We start from the raw sequence: 11,487 nt of genomic DNA, 5'->3' as shown, positions 1-11,487 counted from the left end.
TGTCCTTCTGTTTCGTGTAATACCACATACCTACTCACGAGTTTGAATAGTTGCTCGGTTGAATCCGCGTGAGGAGAAGTGAGAAACCACGCAATTTTCATCTCAATATCGCAAGAGATACGCTATTAAGATACTAAGATACATAACACAGAGATACACAGAGATATTAAGTACACTCTTTTCATCTCAAAATAGCGCAAGATAATTTATTTGCACGGCGAATTTTGAAAAAATGAGAAATCACGCGAAATCGCTGCAAATATGGAGCCTATCCAGCGCTTTTGAAAATCAAAGTTTACCTTTTATTCATCGCAGCATCGCGACATAACGCTAATTTTCCAACAGATTTCATTCAGATCACAGAGATCTCGCAATTTTCACCTCATTATCGTGGAAAATTCACGACTTATCTATCGATCCAAGTAAAGTATTAATGAACGTAAGTAATATGTAATGGGCGAAAATCTATAATCCACCTTCATTTTCACGTGACATTATATACCTACTCCGGTGTTCGAATAGTTGCTTAGTTGATTCAACATTGTAAGGGGAACAAAAAAAATTTCTCGGTCATGAAAATTTTAGGGAAGTCATACTTTACAACAGAGAATAACAAACTAAAAATTCAGATCAATCCAAGAATAAATGGGGCGGGGGGGGGGGGGGGATTTAGTAGCCCTACATGAGCCTCACTGGATAAAAAACCACATTGGATCTACAATTCTACACTGGAAAAAAAAGAATCTTAAATTTGCCGCCAAGAAGTATTTCTTCTTAAATCAAGAATTTTGCTGGTTAATATAAGCTACCTACTTTTTTGCTTAACACAAGCATTATTTTTCTCGAATCAAGAAAAAGTCAGCTTAAAGCAAGATAAAGAAAATTCTTGGCGGCAAATTCAAGAATTATGCTTGATCCAAGCAACTTTTTTTTTTTCAGTGTTGAGTCCAGACTCTTGAAAACATCGACAAGAAAAAATACTCTCGATTCAATCAGATTTTTGCTTAAATCAAAAGGAAATCTGCTCAAATTAAGAGGTTTGGTTCTTGATTTAAGCAAGAATCCGATTGAATCGAAGAATGTTTTTTCTTTTCGATGTTTTTAAGAGTCTGGACTCTAGATCCAATGTGTTTTTTTTCCAGTGCTATTTTCCGAAAATAGCCTAAAAAAACCATAAAATCGCGATTATTTCTCCAAGAGCTCCAACAACCGATTGCGAAATCATTTTTTTTAGTATCTGGTAGTCCTCTTCTTGACAATTCAGCTCAAATTAAGTCAGGACCAACTTCGAGTTAAACTCCTTTCAGGAGTACCGTGTAAGGTTATGTTCCTTAACAGAATGTCTAACGACCAGGAAAACCAGGACAAGTCAGGATTTTTTTTTTTTTTTTTGGTGTCAGGGAAATCAAGAAACACGCCAGGGAATCCACCAAATTTCGGCATGTCATAGTATTTTTTTTTTTGCAACCGATTTTCGTGTCAGAAAACGTCAGGGAAATAGGAAAACAGTATTTTTTTGGAAAGCGTTCCGCAAATTTTACTCCAGCGGAAATTTCTATCAAAATTTTTACCCGAATTTTAGATCATGTCTGTTAAATTTTAAAAATGATGCAAAAATATCTCGCATAACTTAAGGCAGCATTTATTTTGCTCTATTTACTACTCATTATATTCTTTAAAACACGAACACATTCTTACTTTCATTGACTCAGTCCAATCGTGTCGATATATTAGGAATATTTTTCCCATTTGTCAGCGAACTTTCAAGTTTTTTCGCAGATATTTGACCATTTTTGTCAGGGAAATTTGGAAAATGTCCGAGAATTTGTTTTTGAAAATTGCTAGACACGCTGCTTTATTTGATTGTTTGTAGCCTCCATTTCTCTTATGCCAAGGGAAAACCTAATAATTTTTTTTTATTTTCATTTTTCCAGAATGCCGCTGTGTGTGCTGGAAGCTGCTAATCGGTATGTACCTATATCATGTCTGAACTCTTTATATGGAATTTAAAAGATAGAATGTAAATGTCGCAGGCAAAAAGTAAAATCAGGCATTTTGTCAAATGCCACGGCAAATGGTTAAATATTCTAACTGAGATTGAAATTCTGATTCCTTTCCTAATTTTAAACCAAACATGTAATCGCTCCCGTAAGAAAAAATTCTCAGTAAAAATTCACACACTACCTAGTATTTTAAATGATTTTTAGCTCCTGAGCAGACACTTATATATTGAAATTTGCAGCATGTCATGAAAGAGAGAATTTTTAGAATTTAAAAATATGAGAAGCAATTGAAGAAGAATAGACACAATGAGTTCGTAGGTTTGATGAGTTATTTTTCCTCAAATATTGAAAACTCGTGAGCTCTCCGCCATAAATTCACAAAATTTTGTGACCGTCAAAATTTAACTATATGCCTAGGCATTTGACAAAATGCCTGATTTTACTGCCTGCGACATAAACATATCTGAAACTCGCCGCGCCGTATCACATTTTCTTCCCGTATTGGGGATTTAATAGTTATTCGAACTTTGGAGTTGGTATGTGGTAATCACGTGAAATGCAATGAAAAACTTAGCTTTTTGCCCATCTCAAGTCACTGATGATTATGAGTACCATGCTCGCATCTATAGAAGACTTCCATTTTCTACCATTTTAAGATGGACATTTTGTGAACTTCATGATCTGATTCAAACATTGGAAATGGAAAAATTGTGCTTGTGCCGTGATGTTCAGGTGAATAACGCCTAATTTTTACTATTGTTAGAGAACTGCTGAAAAAATCGCGACCTCGCCGGAATAATGCTGTGATTATTGCCTAATTTATAGGGTGTTTTTCACTTAACGCTGAAGTAATCGCGCATTTGAAGCGAGGCTGATATGTATAGAGCTTTTTTTTTTTTTTTTTTTTTTTTTTTTTTTTTTTTTTTTTTTTGTAAGTTAAGCATTAGAAATAACGCGTATTTCTTGCGATTTTGAGATGACAATCGCATGGTTTCTCACTTCTTCACACGTTGAATCAAGTGAGTAACTCCGGAGTAGGTATGTGGTGTCACGCAAAATTGAAGGGTAATCATAGATTTTCGCCTATCATATATTACTAACGTTCGTAGACATTTTACATGGATCAATAGAAAAGTCGCGTATTTTCCACGATGATGAGGAAATAATTGTGTCATCTCTGTGATCTAAATGAAAACTGTCGGAAAATGAGCGTTTTTGCCGCGATGCTGAGGTGAATAATGCGTTATTTGCTTTGATTTTCAAAACCGCTGGATAGGCTCCATATTTGCAGCGATTTCTCGTGATTTCTCATTTTTTCAAAATCTCAGTGTAAATAAATTATCTTTCGCTAGTTTGAGATGAAAAGAGCGTAATATCTCTTTGTATTTGGTAATTCGCTAGAAATATAGCGTATCTCTCGCGATATTGAGGTGAAAATTGCGTGGAATCTCATTTCTTTTCACGCGGATTCAACCGAGCCACTATTCAAACTGAAGAGTATAAGTAAAAGGTATCATACACGAATGCCTTTCTTATAGCCTTTCGTCTATCTTATGTTTCCGATCCCTATGAATGTTATGCTCGCACCGATGGGAGAGACGCGTATTTTTTGCGATATTCAGGTGAATGCTCTGTGATATTTGTGATCTGAACGAACGGCTGGAAAATTCACGCTTTTGCCGCAATATTGAGTCGAATAACGTGTAATTTATGTTGATTTTCAAAACCACTGAGTAACTCCTGTATTCGCCGTGATTTTGCGGTGATCATCGCATAATTAGTTCTCAAAAAAATTTCCGGAAAAATCACTTATTTCCCGCCATATTGAGATGAATAGCGCGTACTTAATTTCTTTTACTTTTGGCGATGTGCTAGAAATATCGCGAAATATTTCGTGACACTGAGATTAAAATTCCGTGGTTTCTCACTTCTTCACACGCGGAATGAACCGAGCAACTATTCGAACTCCTGAGTAGTTATGTAGTATCACGAGAAATTGAAGGAAAATTTTAGCCTCTCGCTAATTTCGTGTTAATGGTGTTTATGAATATTAGACTCGCATGGACAGAAAAGTCGCGTATTTTCCGCCGTATTACGCCATTAAGGTGAAAATGGGGTCATCTCTTGTGATCGTGATCAACCTGTGCCAAATTGTCATTTGTGCCGCGATATGGAGGTGAATTAGGAGTAATTCGTATTGATATTACTAAACCAATACATCAATCGAGTGATCGCCGGGATATTGCGGTGATTATCTCGTATTTTCTCATTTTTTAAAGAATTCGCTTCTAAATTTGTGCATCTCCAGCCCTTTTGAGATGGAATCCGCGTAATTTCTTTTTGATTTAAGTAATTTACCTGAAATACTGCGTTCTTATCTGATGGAACTTCTCGCTTTTTTATCCTCGGAAATCAGGCGAGCAACTATTCGAACTCCGGAGTAGGTATGCGGTATCATGCGAAATTGAAGGAAAATCATAACTTTCTGCCTGTCTCAAAGTTTCGACGTTACTGAATGTACCTATTTTGCTCGCATCGTTGAACATGGAAATGAAGTGCACAACTATCCGAACTACTGAGTATACTCGCGCGATATTGAAGTGAAATACGCATCATTTCGAGCGTTCACCACGATAGTAGAGTACCTATATTGAGAGAGTATGGCCACTGGGGTTACTACCTCTGATTGGCTCAGCCATCTTAGGCTGAATGGAGCCCTTAGGACCCAAAAATGGCGGACGCCATAAATTAATGAAATGCAAAATGACTCAAAATGTAGTTTTCTTTGCTTATCGTAACGAGAAATTTACCCAAATGCACTATTGCGACATCTTTACATATTTTTAAGGCTAATCGTGTGCAATTTTTGAGAAAAATTATCGTAGATGTAGTAAGGATGGCAGCAAGTGCGGTTGGTGATAACCGTCAAAAGTTGGCAATGACCCCCCTCCCATCCACAAAAACCAAAACAAAGCACCGCCATTTTTGGGTCCTAAGCCTCTCCATGGGGCCCAGTGGCCATACTCTCTCAATATAGGTACTCTACACGATAGTAGTGTACCTAGGTTACGCTCCACGTTTAGTTCAACAGCGTCTTGCAGCGCTCTCTTCCGTCCGCGCAAAACCACTTTTACATGTTGACGAGGTGCTACGGGGAACGCTCTCCAACGTCTTAACCATGGTGTCTAGTTCTGTAAAAACCGGGAAAAACCGGGATTCACCAGGGAATGAAAATTTACCGGGAAAATCAGGGAATTTGTTCCAGAAACCGGGAATAATGTAGAAACTTTCATTGACCAGATAAAAACAACATCAGGAACATTTTTCGAACAAAAATTTTGAATGTGCGCCAAAGAAATGGCTGTAAGATTAATTAAAATCTATATTCTTATTTGAAACTCTGGAAAATTATTTTCCATTCCCTAAGAAAACCCCGGGAAAGTGGAAGAAAACCTAGGTTCCTCATCCTGGAATGAGCTCCTGAAAATCAGGAAGGAATCAGGGAATGAGCTTTGCCAAGAAAACTAGACACCATGGCACTTAGCGTTGGAACCGTCATCTTGTTTTATGTTTTTTCCAAATTGTCAGAAGAACTTTTGTTTTTGCCGCGATACGGAGACGTTATGGATGTACAATTTCGTATGTATTTACAACAGTTCAGCTCAGCCTTTAGAGCCGTGGGACATTCAGATTTTAAAAATTAGACGGGATTTCTTCTTTTTTAGAGACCGTAGCCACCTAGGGGGGAAATCAATGTAGCGGGAGCCGTTCTACCAGGGAGCTGTTCGGTTACAAAATTCCGACCCGCTGAAATTCCCCAGCGCTGGGGGAGGTCCACGGTGGAACAGGCGAAGCAGCCATCCCTGATATCCTCGCCGACCCCCCTCCTCCTCCCTCCCGGCGAGATGCCCGGATTTTGCGCGCAGCTAAGCCACCCCCCTCACCCCCCGTTTCGCGGACCGTTTACGGCGAGTACTCCGAGAGTGGAGGCGGCAAGGGACCAGGGTCTCCAGTCGCTTTTTTCGGGCCGTGCGGAGAGGCCGGATTCGCTCTAGTTTCCGCGTCGGCCGCTGAGCGCGCCACCGCCGCCGCGATCAACTGGTGTGAGCCCCCCTCGGGGGAGCCCGGGTCTTGGACTTCCGGTTGTGTTTCGGACGAGTGCACTTCCGGTCGCGTGCCTCCGTCAGTTCGGAATTGAATTTTCGAGGTGTGAGTGATTTGTTCGGTTCGAATCGATATCTCTCGGTTGTCGGTCGAGAGGACGGTAGGAATCGACGATAAATAATACGGAAAAAAGGAGATTCGACTTACTGTGTTTGTGTCGCGGTTTTGCTCTCAGCAACAGTAGACTACAAGCTTTGGATTGCGCTACCTGCAAGGTTGGAATTTTAAAAGTTATTTGCGAAAGGTACGTTAAATGCATTGAGGGTGAGACCAATACATGTGAAAGCACATCGTGAAGAAATTTAATAGTGTTTCTATCTATGAAACTTTTATGACCGAAGATTTAAAGTAGTAAAATTTATAAAGAAATTAAAGCAACCACTTCTCCACACTGAGAAAAAACTATGGTTTATAAACCTATTAGAGGTAAATATGGAACACCTATAATAGTCGTAAATAAACTAATGATTCTCGGTCTGTGAACCATACTAAGGTCTCTGTACCTAATTAAGGTACCCCGTACCATAACTAAGGTATATGTGCTATTATTATATGTAGAGGTACTACTATTAGTGGTGTTCCATATTTACCTCTAATAGGTTTAGAAGCCATAGCTTTTTCTCAGTGCAACTCTCCAGGAATAGAGCGGAGAATGACATATAGAAATAGATATCATTTCGGTGAAATTCGAACCGGTGTAACAAGCGAGTTAAATTAATTAAACTTTTCAATATCCACTAGAAATTGTTCAGAGAGTGGTTTTGATTTTCGGGGAAAACTTGTTCAAAGTTGCCAAATCATATCCAGCCTCTGGTTAACCGCGAATTTCAAACTGAAAAATTAAGGGAAAGAAGCTCGTTGAAAGTGTGTGTTTTTCACATACCTAATGCACTCTGAAACGAGTTTCTCTCGAAATAGCTGAAATCTCTTTTTCAAAAGTATAATGTATCCTCTTGGTCGTGTATGTATACCCTTCAATTTAAAGATGAAAATCAGGCATGGTCAAAGACACGCCGCGCTTCGCGGAATGGCTGTAGGCAACACGTAAATCACTCTGAGACGAGGTTTACTTGAAATAAACGAAATCTAAAACATTTTGAAGATACAATTTATCCTCTCAATCTAATATACCTACCTTTCAGTTAAGGTGATTCGACGGTTGCCATTTCTTGTGTCAGAGCGACGTGCGATTTATCGCATCAATTCGTACCTTAATATCAGCTTCTTGTCATTTTTTCGAATTTTGAGATCGCACTTCTGTTCACGAGACCAAAGAATTCATGAACCTTCGACAAAGAAATTCTACGTATTAAAGGTACGGGTTTTCAGAGGAAAAATATCGCATTCGAAAGCAGTTTCGATATCAGTATCGAATGCTATATTTTCCGTCTAAATAAACCCTGCCTTTATTTCGTTGAATTTCTTGGTCAAATTTGGTACATGAATTCTTTGGTCTCGAGACAACAGAAGTGCGATCCTAGAATTCCAAAAAAACGGCAAGTAGCTATTTATGTGATAAATCGCACGTCGCTCTGGCACAAAAAATGACAACCGTTGAATCACCTTCATAGATCAAAATCAGGCCATGGTTCGCGGAATGGCTTTAGGCATTTCATAGAACAACAAAGATCCTATAAAGTGTTAAAGTATGTGCGCTCGGTTCTGACCTGAAAAAGGCAAGGGAACCATAATAGACTAACGTTTGCAATTCGGAACTATGATTCTTCGCTCATACGTAAAAACTCTTATGTACGTATAGGGAAACTAATGATGCTTACGTTTTTTCTAAACTCCTCCGAAAGTAATAGTGCCAAATGGCAAATGTAGTCCAAAAAATCATCGTAAAATAGGGGGGAAAATAGAATAGAATCGGCTAGAAGGTACGTTGAAAAAAAAAAAAAAAAAAAAAAATGAAGAATAATAATCATCTAAGGTGTAATTACACATCGTCATAAACCATATGAAAACACAAGCTTTGACAAACTGCTCCAATTGACTTTCTGGAAACAATGTCAGCTTATGAAACGCACATTTTTTAAGCACATCATTAAAGGGAAGAAATTGCCCCAAATTACTTTAAAGACCTAACATGGATACCAGACATAAATTACGAATCTGGAACTGAACGTATACTTATCATGTCGATATAGTGAAATTCAGGGTTGAAAATTTTTATAATCTAAATTAAATGCCGCACTTATATACTTCTTTTCGAGCAACAACAATTCCGATCATCTATACTCGCGGAGTTTGCGTTTTCTGGCACTTAGAAACCTGGTAACCTCAGAAATTAGTCTAAAAACCGAAAAAACTAAGATTAAAACTGAAAGGAATAAAACTTAAAACATTTTTAAGAAGAAGCGAAAGAGGTTGAGGTACCTTAAGTTCATATATTTTTACCACTCGATGATCTCACGAATCTTGATTGACCCAGCACTGCTTCAAATTGGATTTTGAAGTAGTGTTTTTTGCGTAATATTTCAGGGGAGGCCCCCCTGAACCCTTCCTTCTCTGGGCCCATAGACTTCCCTAGACCCTCTCCCTCAGAAAGTCTATAAACATGCCCATTTGTAACTCGACCTTTCGCCGAAGAAATCCCTGGGTTCACCGAAAAGAGTACCCCTTTTCGGGAATGCTTTTCTGAAACACTGGAATCGAGTTGCGTGGTTTTAAACCATGGTGTCTTAGTCTTTTAAAAACCGGGAAAACCCGGGATTCATCAGGGAATGAAAATTTACCGGGAAAATCAGGGAATCTGTTCCAGAAACCGGGAATCTCTTTCATTGACCTGATAATATCAACATCAGGAACTTTTTTTTAAATTACAATTTTGAATTTGCGCCAAAGAAATGGCTGTATAATTAATTAAAATCGATATTCATATCTGAAACTCTAGGAAATTATAATCTTTTCCCCTAGAAAATCCCGGGAAAGTGGGAGAAAACTTCGGCTTCTCATCGGGGAATGAGCTCCTGAAAATCAGGAAAAATCAGGGAGTAATCAGGGAATGAGCTTTGCCATGAAAACTAGGCATCATGTTTTAAACTCTCCCCAGATTTATATTCCTTTGATTCGGACGAGGGAACGTGGAATGGAATAACTCAATTTTACAAGCCGAGTCCATCGGCCCGTTCTAATGATTTGCCCGATTCTCCCCCTTTTCTCGGCGATGGAAGGTGTAGCCGCAGCAGGGGCCGTCGGATTGTGGTCGCGCAGTCGAGAACTTTTTGCGGGCCAGCGGTGGTTTTCCCGCGGATAAGGGTGTTTTTTCAGAGATGCGCGAGGCGACGCCACCAACATTCCGGTTCCGTTTAATTGAATGGAGCGTTTGTCTGTGTGATTTTTAATAGCTTTTCTCGAATCAGTGAACATTGCGTACCCACTCACGCCGAATGCAGCCCCAATGAACGGGAGGCGTCGATAGTGAGCGGTCTGCTCGCTCGCCGCTGAGGCCTCGGAAAAAGTCCGGCTTCGAGTGGTTTTTCCTCATATCGTCGTTTTTGGACAAAGGAACGTAACCCAATTTCGTGGTCGCAAAATTGACTCCGACTATTCAATTTTTAACAAGAAGGTATTGTTATTTCGTGGTATCGGGAAATATTAAGCATGATGTTTTTAAAGACACAAGATTTATTATCATTCAGACATAGCGCGTCGCGGCGTGGTCTTCTACAAAATTAACTGAATTTGTGTGATGATCTCAGCAATTTGACGTGGCAGATACTTGAATCAGTGAGTTCGAAAACACACCAACTCGGAAAAAAAATTGTTCAGGAAACACCTAAAACTGCGCAGCGGGCGAAGAAGTTAGTTTGAGAAAAATCTTTTTGGTGCCAAAGGACAAGCACTTGGAGACTTTGTAAAGCACCAAGTTGAAATCGATACACCATGTTTGATGACAGAGAATTAAGCGTTTAAAAATTTCCGAGTTGGTGTGTTTTCGTTCTTACCGACTTTCAGATACTGATTTCTCAAAGTCTGCCCTGAAAAATGTATATTTTTCGACCTGAATAACGTTTTGTCGGTACAAGGTACACTAAACCGAAATAGAAAACCGCAAAATCGGATGGTCACCCGTTTTCCTTGAAATGGCAAAAAATTGGTATTTCCAATGAAATACTTCGATTCTTCCCCCTTTTCGTCGCTGTTTCGAGCACCTCCGATTGCAATTTCGAAATTTCCTTTTGCGTGCAGATGCTTCTATCCTTAAGTGGTACTAAGCCGTAAAAAAGTGAAAATCGAAAAAAAAACCCGAGTTGGTGTGTTTTCGAACTCACTGATTCACTTGTGGCTAGTATTAATAAAAAAAAAAAAAAAAAAAAAAATACCCGTAGTCCTGTTTTTAATTTTTTAAAAAATATTCACAGGTGTCGGAAATTTAACGTTTTGAACTTTTAAATGCGTTTTTCTCGAAACTGTGATTTTTCGAGTACGCCCTTTTACCGATAAATGCCTCAATTCACAATTACAAGAAAATCATAAAATTACATAATAATAGGTGCACAATGTAGGTCGTTATAGGTGATAGCAATAGGTATATAGTGTAGGTCATAAAAGGTAATGGTAAAGATGATGGGAGCCACGAGTGAGTTATTTTTACTTTCTCGCTCCCCTTGGGTAGAGAGGAAGTATTGTCATCCTCCAAGAAAAAAAAAAAAAAAGTTTTTCTTTATTTGCCCGGACTGAGGAGCGAACTGTCGGACTTCTTGGACCGCAGCGCGGTATGAAATTCGGACGATAAATCGATGATGAAATTATAATTATTTCGCAACGTCGCGGGACGAACATGAATATCCAGACCTTGTGGGTACCTTCATTCGTTTGTGCTTCCCTTCCTTGAAACTTAACAAAACTAGGTTTTAATGAACTCGTATTGGCGGCTAAATAATGCGAAACTACCTAACTTCGTTTGCAACGTTGCAGTATTCCTCCTGGCATTCTACGATGTTTCTTTAGTAAACTAGTCAATGTAATATCCTGAATACTTCTTTGATTTTGCTGCCCTATTGGGTGAATATTCTCTGGGCATTTTAAGCCATGAAGTAGGCTTGCCTCCTCTCCTAAAAATGGAATAGTAGCGAAGATTTTGAAACACAGGAATGGAGGTACGCGGTTTCGCACTTTGGCCATCGGGGACACTGCCGTGCTAAGGAAAAACGCCGTAGGAACATTCGAGAGTTGCCAAATTTCCCCGTATAAAACATGTATTTTTGAAGAAAGTTATGCATCTTTCTCTTTGAAATTTGCAGACCTTTTAGATAAAACTACGAACAAAATCCTCTGAAAAATCGTAGACAAAATATTCTCAAATTTTCCTGAA

General features: G+C 38.9%; 1 protein-coding gene and 1 long non-coding RNA gene across 2 annotated transcripts in view; one reads left to right on the top strand and one right to left on the bottom strand.

Moving 5' to 3' along the window:
* The window catches only part of LOC140223852 (uncharacterized), a 378,065-nt gene that overhangs the window by 10,710 nt on the left and 355,868 nt on the right, over positions 1–11,487 (bottom strand). The window lies entirely within an intron of this gene.
* LOC109040242 (uncharacterized) overlaps positions 3,042–11,487 on the top strand; it is a 326,654-nt gene continuing 318,208 nt past the window's right edge. Inside the window, exon 1 of the mRNA XM_072306523.1 lies at positions 3,042–6,411. The gene's annotated coding sequence lies outside the window, so the exon portion shown is untranslated. The remainder of the gene's footprint in view (positions 6,412–11,487) is intronic.

This window comes from Bemisia tabaci, chromosome 1 (assembly GCF_918797505.1).
Source record: "Bemisia tabaci chromosome 1, PGI_BMITA_v3".
NCBI lineage: Eukaryota > Metazoa > Arthropoda > Insecta > Hemiptera > Aleyrodidae > Bemisia > Bemisia tabaci.
The sequence above is the reverse complement of the archived record's forward strand: the minus strand, read 5'-3'. Positions and strand labels throughout refer to the sequence as shown.